The 19,988-nt window shown below is 43.4% G+C and overlaps 2 long non-coding RNA genes across 2 annotated transcripts; both read right to left on the reverse strand.

Annotated features, from left to right (window-relative positions):
* Window positions 1-653: 653 nt before the first annotated feature.
* LOC135290324 (uncharacterized) lies at window positions 654-9,700 on the reverse strand. The gene is made up of 4 exons (XR_010353072.1): window positions 8,282-9,700; window positions 7,680-7,758; window positions 6,581-6,737; window positions 654-1,604 (listed from the first exon to the last, which is right to left on the reverse strand). It is a non-coding gene; the product is annotated as an uncharacterized LOC135290324 (long non-coding RNA).
* A 3,777-nt stretch (window positions 9,701-13,477) lies between these two features.
* LOC135290329 (uncharacterized) lies at window positions 13,478-17,843 on the reverse strand. Its single transcript, XR_010353080.1, has 3 exons — window positions 17,315-17,843; window positions 16,060-16,254; window positions 13,478-14,710 (listed from the first exon to the last, which is right to left on the reverse strand). It is a non-coding gene; the product is annotated as an uncharacterized LOC135290329 (long non-coding RNA).
* Between the last annotated feature and the right edge of the window lie 2,145 nt (window positions 17,844-19,988).

A 19,988-nucleotide genomic window follows, 5' to 3' on the forward strand; every position in this document is an offset into this window, starting at 1 on the left:
GATTGATAGCACTGAGATTACGGGTGTGTGGTTGGTTAGAAGTGTGTAATATCACAGGGTGGAAAACTTAGAGTTTGGGGTTTTAGAATATAGAAATAAACATGAAGCAAGATAGAGGTTTAAGGGCGGAGGCAGGTTGTTCTTCTTTACCTTCTTCTTCCCCCTCCTTCGTGGGTTTGGGTGATGGTTTGTAGTTAGACAGAAAAGTCCACGTTGCAGGCCTCGGGTGATCATTTATTGGGATAAAAGGGAAAATAATCTTAATTGGATAGTTTAGTCTTAAAAGACCTTGTAACAAGAGATGGTTAGCCATTTTGTGCCTTACTAATGAAAGGCTGCAAAACTCATGGTTGTGAGAGTGTTTCACTGGTAAGAAATAATAAACACCTGAGTCCAAATATGAACTACTGTCTCACGTGCCTTCAATCCCGATCTCAAGAAACTGATAAAAACGGGTTGGGCCTCTTCTCCCAGTCAACAACAAGGACAAGGGGAAATGGCCTCAAGCTGTGCCAGGGGAGGTTTATTTGGATATTAGGAAAATATTCTTCCCCCACAGGATGATTGGGCACTGGAACTGCTCCCCAGGGAATGGTCACACCCAAGGCTGCCAGAGCTTGTTTGGACAATGCTCTCAGGCAAAGGGTGGGATTTTTGGGATCTCCTGTGCAGGGTGAGGAGTTGGACTTGATCCCTGCAGGTCCCTTCCAATGTGGGACATTTTATTACTCTTTTGAAGCATCAGGGTTCAAAGGTTCAGGTGGCAGCAAGGGGGAAGACTTGAGGGTTTGAAGACCTGCTCCTGAACAGCACATCCAAGCCTGGAGAAACCCATGGAGTGTGTGTGAGTATTCCTGGAGTAACTTCAGTCCTGGTCAGCTCAGAGGAGGAGCAGCATCAGTCCACTGGAGCTCTTCATGTTTCTGGGAGTGCTGTGCATTTAAATGGATGTTATTCCTGTGGATGGCATTGGTTTGTGTTTCCTGTCCCTATTGATCTGTGTGACTGGCCATGGATATGCAGATAAATGGGTATATAAATATAAAATAAAACATAATGGGGGCTCCCAGCTGGAAAATGTGCTCGGTTTTCCTGCTGGCTGCACCTGGGGACATGGAGCTACAGCAGCAGCTCATATATTGGGTTATTGGATTTAACAACCTCTAACAGATCATAACAGACATCAGGGACAGTGAAAGTGCTTGTACCAGGCTGGAGAGAAAAAGCAAAATGAAACAAACCGACAACAACAACAACAAAAATCAGTTCTGGTACAAGCAAAAAATGCTTGTTCAGTAGTCAAGCAATCCCTGATGACCTGCTCTTGCTTTTTTTCTTCTAGATTTGGTTCCCTCAGCTCCAGCTGGGAGACAGTTCCATGATCTTCCTGCTCTTATTATTTCTTTAATGCATTTTTTAAAATATATATTTTTATTCTTTTTCATTCTTCCCTTTCCTCTATGCCAACACTGTCTGTCTGGCACATGGTGGGATTTTTGGGATTGTCCATGGTCCTTGTGTGTCCCTTGCAACTCAGGATATTTAATGATTCTGTGTTACATTGATGCTCTGCCTTCTTCATCTTGGGGTTCTGCAGGTGCTGCCTAGGAAAAAAAAGGATGCAAAATTGTGCTGCAAGAGTTTTGGATGTTATTTCAAAGCTGTATTAAAGAAATTCCCTCTTAGCCTGTAATTTTCTAACCTGCCCAAGGTCTCTTCTCATAAAAGAGGTTCCCTTAATGGCTTTTCTCTGCTCATGGGAGTGCTGAGCTTTTCTTCCAGGTGGGATCTTATCAGTACAAAAGCAGGAATGTCTCCTCATTTCTTCTGGAAACCTCCCCAAACCCTCTCCAGGCCTGTGCTCAGATCTCATTTCTTCTGACTGTTCCACTGACTGAGCCCTGCTATCAGAGACCAAATTATTTTTATTATTTTCCCAAATGCCCCAGTTCCCTCCCAGCTCCGTTCCCTTCCAGCTCCTGTTGATGGCTGTATTTTACAAAGTGGCACAACCCTTCTGCTGTGATATTTTCATCCTCTCCAAAGTGACATTTCCCAGCTTTAGCACAGAAGCCTGGCTCTGTTAGCAGCAGGTTGTTGAATCCCTCTGTTCCTTATCTCACAAAATGAGGAGCCTAATGAGGCTGGAGCTGTTCTCTCACTAAATTGACAGATATTCAAAGCAAAACCCATTTTTCCCCCAGGGGAATATTCTCTGCCTTGGTTGAATTGATGCCTTTGCATGGTGTTTTCATCCCAATTTAGCTACACCAGGGGAGACATTAGACAACATTCCTGTTTCAAGAAGGGATTCCAAGGGGTTTTCAGGGAAAACAAAGGCAGGAGCTCTGTCAATTTAGCTCCCATGCGAAAGGCACGGACACCATGCTAACGTCCAAAGAAAAGTTACACTCAAAAAGGGTGAAAAAATTCAACCAGAATCTGCAGGGGTAGGTTTAGACTGGATATTAGGAGAAAATTCTCCTCTGAGAGGGCACAGAGAGCCCCAGAGAAGCTGTGGCTGCCCCATTCCTGGAAGTACCCAAGGCCAGGCTGGACAGGGCTTGGATCAACATGAGATAGTGGGAGGTGTCCCTGGCAGATTTAGTTGGAACGAGATGACTTTTAAAGGTCTTTTCCAACTCAAAACACTCCACAATTCCATTATTTTTGGGCCAAATACAAAGTCAGGATCACGGGCAGCACAATGACTAAGATCTCACGTGTTCTGTTGCATCCCCAAAATCCCTTTCCACCGCCTTTCCTGTGCTGTTCCCCACACCCCAGGCCACTTCCAAACCCATTTTTCCTGCAGCACTGGAGCGGTTCCCACCCCGGTGCTGCCCATCCCACCCCTTCCTCTGCTCTGCACAGGCTCACGGGGACATTTCACAGCTCAGCTTGAAGCTGCTTTATCCAGACACAGCTGATTTGTAAAGCACGGACCCCCCCTCCTGGCTACTAAGCCGAGTCAAAAAAATCCCGGATATCCATAATCATGAGGCTGTTTCCAAGCAAGCAGCCATGCATGGGGTGATCAGGGCAAGGCAGCTCTCAGGAGCACAGCAGAACATCCTGAGAATTCAGGAGAGGTGCTGGCACAGCAGAAATTTCCCAATGCAGCGAGGAAATCATCCAGTCACAAAGGCAGTTTCTACTTTTTAATTTGTTTTTGGTGTTTTTGTTGTTGTTGTTGTTGGTTTGTTTATATTTTTTTTATTGCTGCCTTAAAGAGAAAAAGGATGAGGAAGAGAGAAAACAGAAATGATGGCATTCCATTAAAGGGGAATGGATCACAACAGGCTGATCCATCCAGGATGGCAAAAGACAGGATGACAGCAATGTAGAGAAAAGGAAATCTGTGTTTAGCATTTTTGATCATAATAGGAAGATGTCACCCTGCTAATGAGACATCTGAAGTGAAATTAAGAATTAAAATCTACACTCAGAGCAAAGCAAACAAAACTCTGCTTTCAGGTCCTGGGAAGTTTCATTATTTGAAACAAATCAGGGAATCATGGAATGATTTGGTTTGGAAGGGACCTAAAAATCATTGAATTCCAACCCCTGCCATGTGCAGGGACACCTTCCCCTAGACCAGATTGCTCAGAGCCTCTTCTTTCTGGTCTTAATATACAAATTATACACTGAATATCTGATAAATTAAATATTGCTTGAGGATCCTTGTGGATCTCTTCCAACTCAGGGTCTTCTGTGATTCCTTGATACTCATTAGGATTTTCTTCCCACTTCAGTGATCTCTGTGTGAAAAGATCCTGAACCAGCAGCCTTATCTTCAAACTGTAAAAATCTGAATTATTTCCCTTCCATGGATTTGCCCATTGCTTTGCAAACTCTGCAGCCAAGGCCTCCACAGCTTCATACGGCTTTGGGAAGAACCAAACTCTTTTTGTTCTAAATTTGCCACCTTTGAACACACAAGTTTTAAACTTGGTTACAATTTTTTTCTCATTTGCTCTCTCCAGACAAATAAATAGTTTTAAAAAACTTCTTTAATATCCTTTCTTAGTTGTCCTTTTTCTGGGCTGAATGAGTTGAAGCCCCCTGCCCCGAGAGGAGTCCTTTGCCCATTGCTTCTGCTTGAAAAAAAAAGTTTTGTTTTTTTTTTCCCTGGCTGGCAAAGGCAGGTGATGGAGACAGCTTCCCCCACTGCTGAAAAGGTGGCGGGAGGTAAAAAAGCAAATTTGCAGCTATGAAAAATTTAGGATCAGTGTTCATTCTTCCCTGTTAAAATCAGCAAGTAGAGCAGGTTTCCATCTCCTGTTTTTTTACATTAGCAGCAAACATCCCCACTGGTCCCAGCAAAAAGGCTGGCCCTGGGCTGGCACATATTCTCACATTTTAGGTGACCTGAAACAGGTCCCAGCTTCTCACTGGGGCTGCTTGGGATAAAACTTGGCTTGATGGGGTCCTGGTACAGGGAATTTTTTATTTTTTGCCTTCAGTGCAAAAAAAGCATTTGCCTCAAACAGCACAAAGCAAAGCCTCACTGCTGTTTTAGCAAGAAAATCACTCCATGAGGGAGACTCCCTGTTCACACAGCTCCCCAGGTTTGCTGGTGGTAAGAGTTGCACAAAAAATCAGGAAATTTGTCCTCCAAGTCTTGCTTTGCACAGCATGAGGCACTGGAGCCATTTCTGTAACATCATGACAGTCTCTGGATCGAAAACAAAAAAAGAGACAGCAACAGATGTTATCTTTCCTCTCCTCTTGCTGTGTATCTGCAAAATCTGTCCAAGTTCAGGGTTCGCCTGGCAGGTGCCTTCACACCTTGTAATGCCTCTGTCCCCTCACTGCCTCCATGACCTTCTTTCCACAAGCTGTGCACAACCTTTAAACTGAGCTTTTTGTATCAGATTTTTATCTTTAATCACGAAAATGGTGCCACCTGCTCAGGTTAAACTGACCCTGGGTTGTCCCCTCATTGTTCCTCCACTCAACCATTTCACGATCTCCTCCCCAGTTCCATCCTCTCTGGTGTCTTTGGCTCTGAGGAGGAAGTTCAAGTAATTATAGAATAGTTTTGGTTGGGATGGACCTGCCAGGCCTTTTCATTCCCACCCTCTGCCATGGGCAGGGACAGCTTCCATTATCCCATGTTGATCCAATGCCATCCAACCCAGCCTTGGACATTTCCAGGGATGCAGGGGCAGCTACAGCTTCTCTGGGCAACGTGTGCCAGGACCTCGCTACCCTCACAGCCAAGAATTTCTACTCAAAACTTATCTTTTATCAGTTGAAAAGATAACTTTTAAACTTTTAAAATATTCCCCTTTTCCTGCTACCCCAGGCTCTTGTAAAAGTCTCTCACCATTTTTTTATCCAGCTCCTCCAGATACTGTAAGGCCACAATCAGGTCACCCAAAAATTTATCTTCTCCAGGCTGAACATTCCCAATTCTCACAGCAGAGCTGCTCCATCCCTCTGACCACTTTGTTGCCTCCTCTGGACTTGCTCCAACTGTTCCATGTCCTGCCTGTGCTGGGAGCCCAGAGCTGAATCCCGATGGGATGTAAGCCAGGCACTGGTTTCCTCACCAGACCTAAGTGGACGCTGACTTGACCTCCAACCTCACCTGACCTCTGAACTCCTATCTCAGCCTCATGCTCTCACCAGTGCAACTCCTATCCTGAAATCATTCCACTCCACAAAGCCAAAATTCTTCCTATAAATTCAGCAGTTGCAAACCCAGCCACTGACCCTTGGAGAATGTGCAGAGCAGCTGAGCCATCCTGAGGTCTTTAAAAGGAATTTCACCGTGCTCCAGAGGTGTTTGCTCCAGGATTTAGTGCCTCCAGCTGGAAATCAGCCTGTCCCAAGCTCAGCTCTGCTGCACACCTGCCATGAGCCTGTGGTATCCCTCACTGCTATTCCCTAAAAAACACGGAGCTGGGATGCACCATCTCCCCCTGCCTGGCACAGAACTGCTGCTTCCACCGCAACATTTTGACACTTTTTTCCTAACTCAGATTCCCATTATGATAATGGTGTGAATTACCTTGGAACAGACAATTCCTCCAGCCTAAGCTCATTCAGATTTTATATTTAAACCCTGTGCTATTCCCTGTGAGGATTCCTGAGGTGGATCACGGCAGGTATTTCACAGGAACCTACAGCTTCAAAAAGTTGTTGAGGACAAGGAGAGACAACCACTGCCAAAGGCAATTTGAGGAATTCTAACAAAACATTCACACTGGGAAATGTAGATTTTTTTTTAAAGCAGGTGCAATTAATCACTGCAGGAAAGATGACAGCTTGTAAAAGAGGGGTTATTTTGGATGCATAAATGAAAAATGTGGGCACCTTGGAAAGATGTGACAAGAGGTTATTGTTGTAAGTGTAGGAGTTACAGGCATGAGGTTCTGGTATGGGATTTACACACACTGTGTCATGCTAGGACATTCCAGCTCCTCCTGGCTCCTCACTGCCAAGGAGGGAGAAAAAAAATAAAGGACCATAGAATCATCAAGGAAAAGACCTCCAGGATCATCAAGTCCAAATTTTGACCAAACACCATCATTCCTATGAAATCACATAATGAAATTCCAGATCCACTCACTTTTTGAGCTTTTCCAGGGATGGTGACTGCATCACTTTTCTTGGAAACCTCTTCCAGTGCTTAACCTCTCTTTCAACGAAGATATTTTTCCAAAATCAAACCTGAAACTCCCCTGATGCAAACTGAGTTTGATTCCTCTTGTCCTGCCTCTTGTTGCCTGGGAAAAAGACACCAACATCCACCTTGCCACCACCTCCTTTCAGGGAGCTGGGGAGGGCAATAAGGTTTACCCTGAGCCTGTTTTTATCCAGACTGAGCAATCTGAGTATCCTCAGCTGCCCATTGTAGGATTTACATCCCAGACCCTCCCCCAGCTTTCTTGTCCTTCTCTGAATAGAAATTATGGTCACTTTAGGGCTTTGAGTTGAATATTCAGGGATGTCTTTAAAAATGCATCAACTCTCCTGCAGCTGCTCCAGTTTGGAGTCTTCAGGCTTCAAGGGCTCCCTGTCAGTGGCAGCGCCAACAAAAACAGAGAAACATCTCCCAAACAGCGACCCAGTGAGACACAACCCATTTTTACCTTGAGTGCCCAGTTTTATTTCCTCCCTTTGGGAGCTCCCAAGTGAAACGCTGGGATTTGCCAGGGTGGTGAATGGCTCAAACATTTAATCCCACATTTGTGTTTGGGATCATAAGCCACAAGGAATGTGGGAGTCAGGAGCTTGTTCATGGGGCAGTGTTCCTTTTCAACAGTCGAACCAGGCTGAATGATTGGAGCTCTTCATCAGCAGCAACTTTAACATTTCTTTCTATTAAAGTGTCACCATATCCACAGCCAGGGTTGAAAATGCATTTACATATCAATCCCCATCCTCTTTTTCTCAAGGTTAGCAGAGCAAATGAAACAACCCAATCAGTCATGGTGCTGCTGTTTGTTTTATTAGAATTCATGGCCGACCTTATCATTTTTGTTACCCAAAAGGGCTGTATTAAAATTGACAGTTCTATCAAAGGCAGATAAAATTCAGAGTACAGGAGTTTTAGTCTGTGTTTCCTTTTTTTCCCCCCACTAAACTGATTGAAAAATGACATGGATCTTGTTTTCCTCCCTTTGTTCTATTTTAAAAATGTTTTATCTTCACAAAAGCTCACTGACTTTAGGAGAAGAGAACCCAGTGTTTCAACTTGTCTGACCGCCTGCCTCATCCAGGACACAGATATTCACCAGCACCTCCCTGTAAGAGAAGAGCCACAATGAAGAACTAAAATCTTGTTCCAGATGCATTTAAAACCAGTTTGGATGGGATCTGGAGCAACCTGGCCTAGGGAGAGATGTCCCTGCCCATAGCAGGGGTTTGGAATGAGATGATCTTGAAGGTCCCTTCCAACCCAGGCCATTCCATGATTCTGTGGTCCTGTGTCATTATTTTTTCTTGCTCCTTTGGATATTTCAGGTTGTTCTAAGCCAAAACCAATCTTGACCTTGAGCACTTCCTGTGATGAGGCAGCCAAAATTTCTCTGAGCAGCCTGTTTCCATGCCTGGCCACCCTCACATAAAGGATTTATTCCTAATATTAAATCTTCCCTCTGCCAGTCTGAAGGCACTGCCCCCTGTCCTGTCACTCCAAACCCTTTTAAATCGTCCTTCCCCCATCTTTCTTGGCTCCCTTCAGACTCTCAGAAATCTCTTCTCCAGGGTGAACAATCCCAATTCTCGTAGTCTTTCCTCATGGTAGTTACTCCACCCCTCTGATCACCTTGATGGCCTTCTCTGGACTCACTCCAACATCTCCATGTCCTTCCTGTGTTGGGGAGCTCAGAGCTGGAGGCAGCACTGCAGGTGGGTTCTTCTCAAGGCCATGTCACCATCAGTCACCCCAGAGATCACAGAATCACAGAATCAACGAGGCTGGAAAAGACATTGAAGGTCACCAAACTATGACCCAACACCACCTTGTCCACCGGACCATGGCATTAAGCACCACATCTGCTCTTTTCTTAAACACCTCCAGGGACAGAGGTCAAAATGTTGGTCAAAATGATGGTCACAAAATGGATCCACTGGCTGGCGGGGGAAATCCCAATAGATGGTGGGGGAAAATCCCCAGTAAAACCCAGAATACACCCTCTGTTGGGTTTATATTCACTCAGGTTTAAGTAGAAACGCCCAGGTACCTCCCCTGGGGTGATGAGTTTTGACTGACTGTTGGAATCACAGGATACACGGATGTGGTAATGCTGTGGATCATGGAAGCTTTGGGGAATTTTGGACACCTTCTGAGACACAGCTGCCCATTAATTCAGCCCAGTTGAGCCCATTATGGCCCACCAGCAGAGATTAGCTCCTTGAGGCCATTGAGGCCACGTGTGAATGTCCCAGTGCTTCCCAGGCAGGGGATGTACCCCAGCTGAGTATCCTAATTAAAGATAAATCCTGATTATCCTAAAATCCCAATTATCCTAAAATCCTAATTATCCTAAAATCCTGCATCCTGAGTATCCTAATGAAGGACAAAGTAACAGTTCCCTCCTCACAGGATTTTCTTCCTACCTTGTTCAGCACCCAAGTGTAGCCTGAGGTGGGCTCTGCTCACCCTCTGCTCCTGGGTGGGTATTTTACTATCTCTGAACATTTAAATCATCAACCAGTTCAATCTCCCACATCCTCTCAGGCCAATGACATTCCTGTCAAATGCAGAAGGACTCCAGAGGTCTCCAGCAAATTCCTTCATCTCCAGCCCATGTCTGCAGTGCCTGCACAAGCACCACCAAGATGTTTCCAGCTGTCCTTATCTTCAGTGGGGAAGCTGCTGCCCTGCTCCTGTTGGTTCATGATTTATTAAGAGCTATTTATGCCACAGCCAATATTTCCTTCTGTTATCCCATCTATTTGTGATGTCCTCTGCAGCTCCACTACGTTGCTTTGATTTATGATTCATGTTATTTTATTTTCTTCGGGGTTCTGCTGTATTTATTTATGTTGCCCTGAAGAGCTGATTTTCAAATGTACCAGTCCCAGAAACTTCATTGTGGCTCCCCCCTCCCTGCCTCCACACAAATCATCTCCTTCTTTTGAATAAGTCATTGCTTTTTTAGAGAGGAATAAATTTTCATAAGAATTTTTCATATCAGACCCAGTGTGGGGGTCATTAATAAACATCCCTCACCTGTTAATGGGAATTATTTGAGTTTCTGTGGTGTTCCTATTAAAAGGTAACAGTCTAATTAAGATTTGATAAAAAATAAGTTGTTGCAAATAATGTCCTTTGGTGGGGAAAGAATATGTTGTTATATAATTTTATTAGACTAAAATACATTTATAGAATTTGGAAAAAAAAAACCAAAAAAACAAAAACCAAAAAAACAAACAACCCTATTTCTGTTGTCTCACAGAATATGAAAAAATCCCTGCCATCTGAGCTGGAAAGAAATTCTAGGACACCGAGACCTGAGAGGCAGCAAAGTCTCATCCCCTGGAGCCATTTCCAAGTTTATATCTGGACTATTTTGAATATTCTCAGCCACAGCAACCCTTTCCCTCCCTTTCCTTCAGCCTCGGGGGTATTTCCACTCTGACTCCATCTTGTCTCCTTTCTTTTTATGCCACTTAAGAGCCGTTCCCCAGTTTCATCATCTTCTTAAGTGGCTTTGGTTCTGATGAGCAACTCACAGAAGCCTAGAATGGTTTGGGTTGGAAGGAACCTTCAAAATCATCCAATTCCAACCCCTGTGCCATGGGCAGGGAGCAATCCTTGTTATCCCAAGCCATCCAAGAAAAGCAGAACTTCAAACTCCTGATGGATGCAATCACTCCTTGCCTTGCATTCCCATGACTCTCCCTGGTTAAAACACACTCCTGGTACAACACGAAGGAGGCAGGACATGGGGGAACAGCTTTAAACTGAGAGACAAGGTTTAAATTGAATATTAGGAAAAATTCTTCCCTGAAGAATTTTTCCCTGAAGAATGGTAGGGTGGTGAGGCCCTGGAACAGGCTGCCCAGAAATGCTGTGGATACCTCATCCCTGGAAGTGTTCAAGGCCAGGTTGGATGGGGTTGGATCAACCTGGGATAGTGGAAGGTGTCTCTGCCCATGGCAGGGAGCTGGAATGGGATGATCTGGAAGGTCCCTTCCAAACCAAACCATTCTGGGACTCTATGGTCTTGCTCCTGATGCCTTGTGAAGGCTGACCAGACAGAGTTAAAGAATAAAGTAGGGATTTATTAGAAAGCCTCAATGGATACACCTTGGGCAGCACAACAGCCCAGCCAGGGCTACACACAAGATGAACCCAAAATGGTCACAAAATGGATGACCAGTCGCAGGGTCTCACACTTTTATAAGTTTTGGTTCGTTTGCATATTGGAGTTAATTGTCCAGTTACAGCTTTAGGTTATGAAGTCCCATCCTTCTTGTTTTTCTCTCTTCAGTCCACATTGTTTTTGTTCCTGGGCCTGAGATTTGGATCATCTGTCCCCAGCTAGAGAAGGAATTGTTTTGTCTCCCTACTCCGTGAAGAGAGCTTGCCATCCCCTAATACGAAGCTCTGAAGTACACACTAAAGCAGTAAAGAACCTGAAAAATATAAAAGCTAAAACCTGAGGCATCAGCCCCACAAATCAGTCCCACCTCTGAAGTTGACTTTCCCTTTTTACCAACCACTGTAAACATCCCCCGACTCACTTGAACCGCAAGTTCCCACTGCTTTGCCCCACTTTTCCCACTCCTACCAGTACAAAAAAAAGGTTTTATTTTAGTATTCTGCCCCACTGTTTGCTTTTCTTATGGCTTGGACTGACTTTGCCTCCTGAGCAGCTCAGCCATGCTCCAAATCTCTGGCTATCTCCCTGAAAATCCTTGTTCATTCCCCTCACCTCCACAATGACAAATGATTGTGTCATCCTTCCTCTCCAGGGTCCTGCTCCGAGTGACAACGAGTTTGTAATCTCACCCCATTGTTCATCTCTTTCTCCCCTTAATCTCCATCAGCTCCGTGTGTCAACAGCACTTGCCCGAAATCACTTATCACACGCAAAATTTACTTAGAATTAATCAGAGACAATTTGAGGTGTTTATTAAAGCAGCAACAATCTCAGCTTGACCTTGCAAAAGGATTTGTGTTTCAAAGAAACAACTTTTTTGGTTTTTGGGTTTTTTTTTTTGCTGCTGCTGCTTGATATTGAGTTGAAAAACTTTCATTAAGGAACTAACGAAGGTGAAAGCTGCTGCCAGAGACAAATTCTGCTTAACAGACTTGACATTTTCAGTGGGTTTTTTTGGGATGTTTGATAAAAAAAAGTAAACAAATTATGCAGGAATTATCTTCCCTGGCTCTGTCAGAGCTGAGAAAAGGGTCTTATTGTGCTGGTTCCCTCCTCAAACCTCATCTCCTCAGACAGGTGGGAGAAGGGGCAAGACCCAGGTCACACAGAAATGCTGTTGTTTTTCCTTCCTTGTTAAGTAATTTTCAACTGAGAGCAAAAGATGGTTCTGAGGAGTTTCTCTGGTACTGAACAGAGCCTTTCTGGTACTGACTAACTCCTGGAAGCAAGACCCAGACTTTGCACATCTCCATTTGACTGTTAACCACTCAAAAAAAAAAAAATTAAAAAATTTAAAAGGGATTCCATAGGACAGATCAGTAATTAGGGAATAGCTCCAGCTGTTGAGAAAACCTTCCACCTGGCTCTGGATGCAATTCCTTCAGGAATTACAGCTGAACTTCAGTAGTCACAGTCAGTGGTTTTAGTGTTCATGTTTATTTTTCCCTCATTTATTTACCTAATCCTAAGCAATTCAGAGCTGTTACAGATTTGAATACCACCCCATATATTCTGATCAATTCTGATCCAATAATTTGTGGTCTATACATGTAGGGCAGATTTTCTGCCACGCTCCAAGGAAACCCAAGTTGAAAATCCCTGTAGACTCTGCTGGGAATGACTGACTGCTCCTTTTCCAACCCCAGCATCTGCACAGACCTGTCTTTCCAGGAGTGCAGGAAGGCTTTCCAAGCATCTTGACAGCTCCCTGTCAGCCAGAGAGGATTAAACATGTCCTGTTAACAGCTCTGCTGTTGGGAGAGCCTCAGAGCAGCCCCTCTCAAAATGAAGCAGCAGCTTGTGCAGAGCCACTGACCTCGTGCTTCCAAAGCCATTTCTCTGTTAATCAGCCTTGTCAAAGCCCGGCTCTCCCAGGGAGAAATCTCTCACTCCCTATCTCTCCACCTCCTCCATCCAAGGGTTCATTCCTTCTTGTATTCCCAGTCATGTTCATCAATCAAGAGCAGCAAGTGGATGCAAGCTCCTGATTACTCGGGAGGCAGAAAATTAAGTCCCACCAAATCAGTACCCTAGAGAATGATAAATCAAATCCTACAGGAACTCTTTTGACCTCCTAGCAGAGGGTTTTCCAAACTAAAGGATTTCTCCAGAGATACGAGATCCTTTGTTTAACTCAGAGCCTTGTAATAAAATGGAGTTCTTCCAAGTGACAATTTTTTGTTTCCTGTCTGACTGCCTGGCTTAATGCTGAGTCTGTACAGCATCAGCTGTGGAGAGCAAAGTTAGGGCATTTGTCCCCTTGTGTTAGAGATCTTTCCCCAAAATACTCTCTTCTCCAAATTCCCAAGAGGTTTCAGGATAAATGAGCATATTTGAGGCAAATGAATAATTTTCTACGGAAAAATTCTTATGATAATTCTTGGGGTTGTCCTATACAGGGCCAAGAGTTTGGGCTCAATGATCCTTGTGGGACCCCTCCAATTCAGGATATTTAATGATTCTAATTCTCTTTTTTTTGTCAATATTCAGCCTTTGCACCCATCTTTTTATTTTAAACTGACCAATAAATTGCATATTAAGATTACATTCAAGAAGAAAAAAAGCTGCACGGTGTAAGGAGATGACAAAGAAGGAAAAAAGAAACTACCAACACTCGCTTGAAAGTTTAAATTTGTTGGAACAAAAAAAATCCAGAATAGTTAGTAAAATCCATGAGCATGGTCACCTCTCTCTACAACATCATAAACATCCTAATTAAAGCAGGCAGAATATGAGGAAAGCGACCCTGAAAATGTGTTCCATGCTGCAGCAGCTGCAAAACGAGCACAGGGGTGTGTGAACCAGTGGATTGCTCATGTTCTCCATCCAATGATGTGCCAAAAAGTCCCTGGAAGCACCAGGACCAGCTTCCTCACAAGCTCCCTGCTCCCTGAAAATTGATTATGCAACAGAGTTTATAAATTAACCCATTAACATCGTTTATTTGCCCACAAATTCTCAGCTGGACCATGCAATTTAAAAGTTTATGTATGTATGGAGTTATCTCAGTAAGAATTATACTTGAACAATCTCATTTGCATAAGTCAGAGATTGTAATGACTTACTCAACTAAGCATACCCATGCAGTTAATTACTTTTTTCCAAATGAAATGCCGAAATTATTTCCCAGCAGAGAAAGGCAATTGCTCACCCAAAGCAGCGCAGGATGCAGTCAGTTTTAAAACAATTAATAAGAGATTAATTTTAGCACACCACTGAGCCATAGTTAGGGAGCAATGCAAAGTAAAATGTGACCAAGACCAGCAGCTCCATTGGCAAGTCCAGTTTCACTCAGGAATTTTGGAATGAGGAAGCACATGGAGCACCTCAGTCTTGAGGAGGCAGCAGTCCTGGGCAGGTTAGAGGAAAAAACAAAGCTCCTGAGAGAGGAAAAGTCACCTTTGGAATCACTTGTGACTACAAGCTTGTAAATCACCAAATAAAGGAAATTCTTCCTGTTCTCACCTCATATTCCCAGCACACAAGAGGAAGTAAGGAAGCTTGCAGGGCTTGGAAAAGATAAAGATAAAAAAAACATATCCTGGTTGGTCAAGTCCAGCTTAGAGAGAGATCTGAGTAGCTTGTGGAAGGTGTACCTGCCCATGGAGGTGTTGGAACTGGATGGTTTTAAAGGTGTGTTCCAGCTCAAATCATTCTGTGATTGTGCGACTAAAATAATGTCACAAGTAAAGGGGATGATGTGACACTGCTGATGTGGGTCTGTGCTAATAAATCTAGAACACGTAGCCACCATTGTTTATTAACTCAGATTCAGCTGAAATTTCTTCTGAATTAGGATGGTCCAGAGTATCCTGCTGCCTCTCCAGGTGGGAATGTGATGGGAAGATGCCCACGTGTTTGATCTGAGGAAAGAATCAGTAAGATAAAGCCAAACATAAAAATTCATTGGTACATTCCCTCACTGCTGTTCATTCCTTTTGTGTGCCAGCCCTCCCATATCCCAGGGTTTCTGGACATCCCTTCTCAGGAATTACACAACTGGTGGATATCTCCTGCTTTTCCAGCCCAGGACAACTTGTCAGGATCCTGTGTTTTAAAGTTGCTTATAACTTCTGGCAGAATTTCAACAACATTCAAGATTTTCTATTTTAATCTAAAATCAAAACTCATTCAATTACTTTTAAAGCTGGCAAATATTTTTGAGCATGTTGATTTTCTGTGTCTTACTCAAGCTCAATATGAGCAGCCCCATGTAGTAGAAAGAGCCCCTGCCCATGGCAGAGGAGTGGATCGAGATAATCCAGAGCTTTCCTTCCAAACCACTCTGCAATTCTGTGAACTAATATTTTTTGAAGCTACTGCAGATCCCGTATCATCCCTGCAGCCTCTTGTCGTCGCCTCAACCAGAACACATTTAAACCGAAGAAAATATTAACTTGTGCCCTGCAGGCATTGAGACACTTTGTGACAAGACTATAAATGACAAGGAAAGTTTTCTACAGTGAATCCAACTCCAGAAAAAAATCCTTGAAAATGTGGGAGATGCACAGAGCACAGTGATCAACGTTAGATGCAGAACTACAGCTACAGCAAATTCCAACCAGGCTGCAAATCCTGTAACAGCAAAAACTGAGTGTATTCAAATTTTTGTTGGCATATATTTATATTCCTGAGCGCATCTGTCTGGACAAGATGGGGATGAAGCAGCTGATAAAGACCAACAACAGACAGTTTCTCTGTGATCTGAAGGTCTTGCAGCTCTGCTGCACCAGGGTGTCAAAAACTCCCAGCTTAGAGATGTGGGGCTGTGATTTCCTCTTGACAAAGCGCTTCTCAAATAACCTGATTTGCTTTGCTTTTAATGCATGGATTATCAGCTTAATTTCCATGAAGTTTTTTTAATCTGAAATTTAATTTAGAAGATTTCATCAAGTGATTGTTGTAATTTGTTCTGCTGGCTGCTCTCAGAACAACTTCTGCCTGCCAAAAATACATCTCCTTGCTTTTATCAAGAATTCAGAAAGATTGTTACGCCTTTCACTTCAAACACCTGTAAGCCACAAAGGGCTCTTTTCCCCCTTCTCTTCTGTGGCAGAAAGACTCCAGTGCAGCTGGGAATGGCTTTTCCCAGGAGTGATCCAATTGTGCCATAGGACACAGAGGTCCCTCTTTGAGACCTAAAACCATGACAGCAATCCAAAACCCATCCCAGTAACACTAATTCACACACAGTTCTTTGTGGAAGGATTACCTTTCTGTGCAACCAAAATATTTATGGTCCTCAACACAGGCTTTTGCTCCACTGAAAAACTGGCATGGGGCCTATGTGCCCCTGGCCCGGCGACGGCAACAACAGGGAAGTGACAAATCCTCCTGGCAGATGCCGCATAATTCCAGCTGCCAGCAGAGATTCGGCACAGATGAACAAAGAGGCGGCAGCACACGTCTTGGGGTTGGAACAGAGATAGCATTATTCAGCAACAAAACTCCGCAAATCCGAAACCCCAAGACTCTGAACCAAAGCAGACACTAACTTATACACAGGGGCAGTCTTGGGGGAGGATACAATTTTTAACCAATCAGGAGGACTGAGGGGGGAACACAAGGTGGGAAAATACAATCTGTAAACCAACAGAGGATCTTAAGGGAGGGGAAAGGCTTAAGTAAACCAATGGGGTTTCAAAGGATACAAAACTGACAGGGAAGGTTCTGGAGAAAAGGGCAGGCTTACGGAAGGATTGACATCTGTGGAGGGGAGGAGCAGGGAAGGTTTTGGGGGAAAAAGAGTGGGGATAAGAGGGATTGACAACTTGGCAGGGAGTGGCCAGGCAACAAACAAGAACTGACAGTTAACCATGAATAACAATGAGGGAGTGAGTCTAAATTTAGCAACATAAGATACAAAATGGGGAACCTATGCCACTCCAAAGGCGGGGAGAAAAACACAAATCAAGCAGTAAAATATACCAAATAAAGAAAATGAAAACACACCACAACACAAGTCAGGCTGAGTTTCTGTCACATTCAAGGTAGAGTCTGGGTGAGTAGGACACACTTCTGGCCAGCAGCAAAAACCACCCTTCTCTTCCTCTTTCTCTCTTTCTCTCATTCTCTCATTCTCTCTTTTTTTCTGTTTCTCTTTCTCCAAGCACTCCTTGAGCTCTGTCAGGCTGGTTCTGTGACCACTGCCCTGGGAGCCTGTTCAGTGCCCAGCCACCCTCCGGGTGAAGAACCTACTCCTGAAATCCAACCTAAACCTCCCCTGGCACAGTTTCAGGCCATTCCCTCAGGTCCTGTCACTGTCACCACAGAGAAGAGATCAGTGCCTGCCCCTCCTCTTCCTCTCACAAGAAGGCTGTAGCTGTGATGAGTCTCCCCTCTGCCTCCTCTTCTCCAGATGAACAACCACATGCCCTCAGCCATTCTTGACACAGCTTCCCCTCAAGGCCCTTCACCATTTTGCAGCTCTCTTTGGACATTCTTGTATTGTTTAATGTCTTTCTTACCTTGTGATGCCCAAAACTACGAACGATATTCCAGGTGAGGCCATCCCAGCCTGGAGCAGAGTGGAACAATCCCCTCCGGGCCTGGATGGAGATGCTGGGCCTGATCCCACCAGGACAGGGATGTCCCTCCTGGCTCCAATCCAACTTTCCCTCAACCAGAGTTGGAAGGGGACTTTGAAAATCACTTCATTCCAATCCCCACTACAGGCAGGGAGACCTTCCACCTTCCCAGGGTGCTCCAAGCCCCATCCAACCTGGCTTTGGACACTTCTGGGGATTATGGGGCAGCCACAGCTTCTCTGGGAATCTCTGCCAGGCCTCACCATTTCTGTCGAGCTTTAGTTGGGCCTCGGGTCTTCAAGGAGACAAGAGCAGTTGTTGGTTGCTATAAACTTGATTATTGCATGAATGCATCAGTCTCAACAAATTCAAAGTATTAAAGTCTGTTCTAAAGTATTAAAGTCCGCACTAAAAGCTTTCTGGCATAGAGTCCCAAGCAACAGCTGCAGCTGTAACAGCTCTCCCTGACATAAAGTTCCAGGTCCTGAACTGGAACAGCAACAGCAGCAGCATGAGTTGTTCCCTGGTGTGGAGTCTGAGGTTTCAAGCAGCAGGAGCCACAGCTTTTTCTTTTTCTTTTCTTTTTCTTTTTCTTTTTCTTTTTCTTTTTCTTTTTCTTTTTCTTTTTCTTTTTCTTTTTCTTTTTCTTTTTCTTTTTCTTTTTCTTTCTTTTTTTCTTTTCCTTTTTCTTTTCTTTCTTCTTCTTCTTCTTCTTCTTCTTCTTCTTCTTCTTCTTCTTCTTCTTCTTCTTCTTCTTCTTCTTCTTCTTCTTCTTCTTTTCTTTTTCTTCTTCTTCTTGTTTCTTGCATCCCAGTACAGGACATTTTATTCATAAAACATCCAATCAGTTAAATACAGAATTCTTAAACATCCTTTCTAAAACAATATAAACTTGATTCTAATGTATGAGAGTGGTACAAAAGCAGTGTCAGTTCTTACCTAAAAACCTACATATATATTATTATCTATTTACAAAAATATACTATTTTCTTACTTAGAATTTATGTATAAAAGTTTATTTACTTGAAAAGTTCTATCTATTTACGTATATAGTTTAATCTGTTCTAGAGATGCAAGCAAAGTTCTACTATGTTTTTTTTATGTCTGGAGTTAAATTACTGAACTTTAAATTAGGCTTTATGACCTTTACTAGCTAACGCAGTTTTTTAAGGCACTTAAAATATATTTCTACTTACTTAAAACTACAACTTACCTTTGCCCTTACTTAAACCTACGCTTCTGCTTCATATCTATGTGGCTAAATATATCTTAACTTCTCTAAAAGCTTTAATTTAACCCCTGCATTCTTCTCTCTCTGTGAGGAATTCAGAGAGGCTTGCATTCCAACAATTTTGACAGTAAATGATGTTTTCCTAATATGCAATGCCAAGTCAGTGTCCAAACCGCCCAGAGTTGGATATTCCAAGGCATCATTCCCAGACCCATCAAACAAGGACAGCTGCTTCTACTCAGCACTCAGAGAGCCCCAGCCAGGACCAGGTTTTACCTGGCTTTGGAAACAGGAGAACACCTTTTGGGAATGCTGTAGCAACAAGTTGTGGAGTCAGGGGGAATATCTTTCATCCAGGCATCTCTGTGGTCTCAAACTGCTTATTTTGTGGAGAAAAAAATTATATCCTTGGAATGGAAGTGGTGACAAGTTTCAGTCTTAGAAAAATACACATTTAAAATATATTGATTGTACTGTTTATTTAATATACAAAACTTCTGGGAGAGAAAAGGAGCTCAGTTTCTTCAGGACCTTAACACTTTTCTTAAACCAAATCGGGTAAAAATAAATAATAATGAAAATTTCTGTGGAATAGTAACACCCCAGTGTTTCAGAACTGGGTAAGATCAACTAAATTTTCATTTTAAAACTTCTTTTTCCTTCTCAACTTGTAACAAAACCTTTCTATTCTTTTGACATGTATTTTTTTTTCTTCTTTTTATGAAACATCCCTGCAAATGGATTTTTTATGTTTTCCATGGGCACAGCTCCACTGGGTGTTGAAGCACATAAAAAATCATCTTGCCCAATATTTTTACACAGTAAAAAAATCTGCCTTTTCTCCACCTGCCTGACAAGTCCACAAGTTTTCCTGTGTAAATAGATTTCGCCTGGGGCTACTTCACCCATCCCAAGCCCAGGGCTGCTGAGAGAATTCTGCCATCTCTTTAGGACAGAGATGCCCACGTTTGCCATGGAACTTGCAACTTCTGTGGGCAATAAACTCTGGATATTGTGGTAGTTAAGGTTTTACTGGAATGAAGTCATGGAACAGCCTTATCTCTACCTAGAAGAGCTGCTGGAAGTGTTTGTCACCTGCTGAGCAAAGCAGAGATTTCCTTGAGTTCCAGGACAACATCTATCCCTTGGTGAGGAGAAATCCAGTCTCATCCTGTGCATGGATTCAATCAGTTAATGCTGTTTTCAATGAGAGGGAGCTGCTTTTAAAAATTAATCCATCCAGCATTTTAATTTCTTGTGCAGATGCAAATTAGTCTTTAATTGCTCGCCAGCTCAACTGATCATTGAGATACCCATCAAATTGGCTGTACCAGGGAGGTACAAATGATCACAGAGTTGATCTGTGCCTCGTTTCTGTTAACA

The sequence above is a fragment of the Passer domesticus genome, chromosome 1 (genome assembly GCF_036417665.1).
Source record: "Passer domesticus isolate bPasDom1 chromosome 1, bPasDom1.hap1, whole genome shotgun sequence".
NCBI classification, from domain to species: domain Eukaryota; kingdom Metazoa; phylum Chordata; class Aves; order Passeriformes; family Passeridae; genus Passer; species Passer domesticus.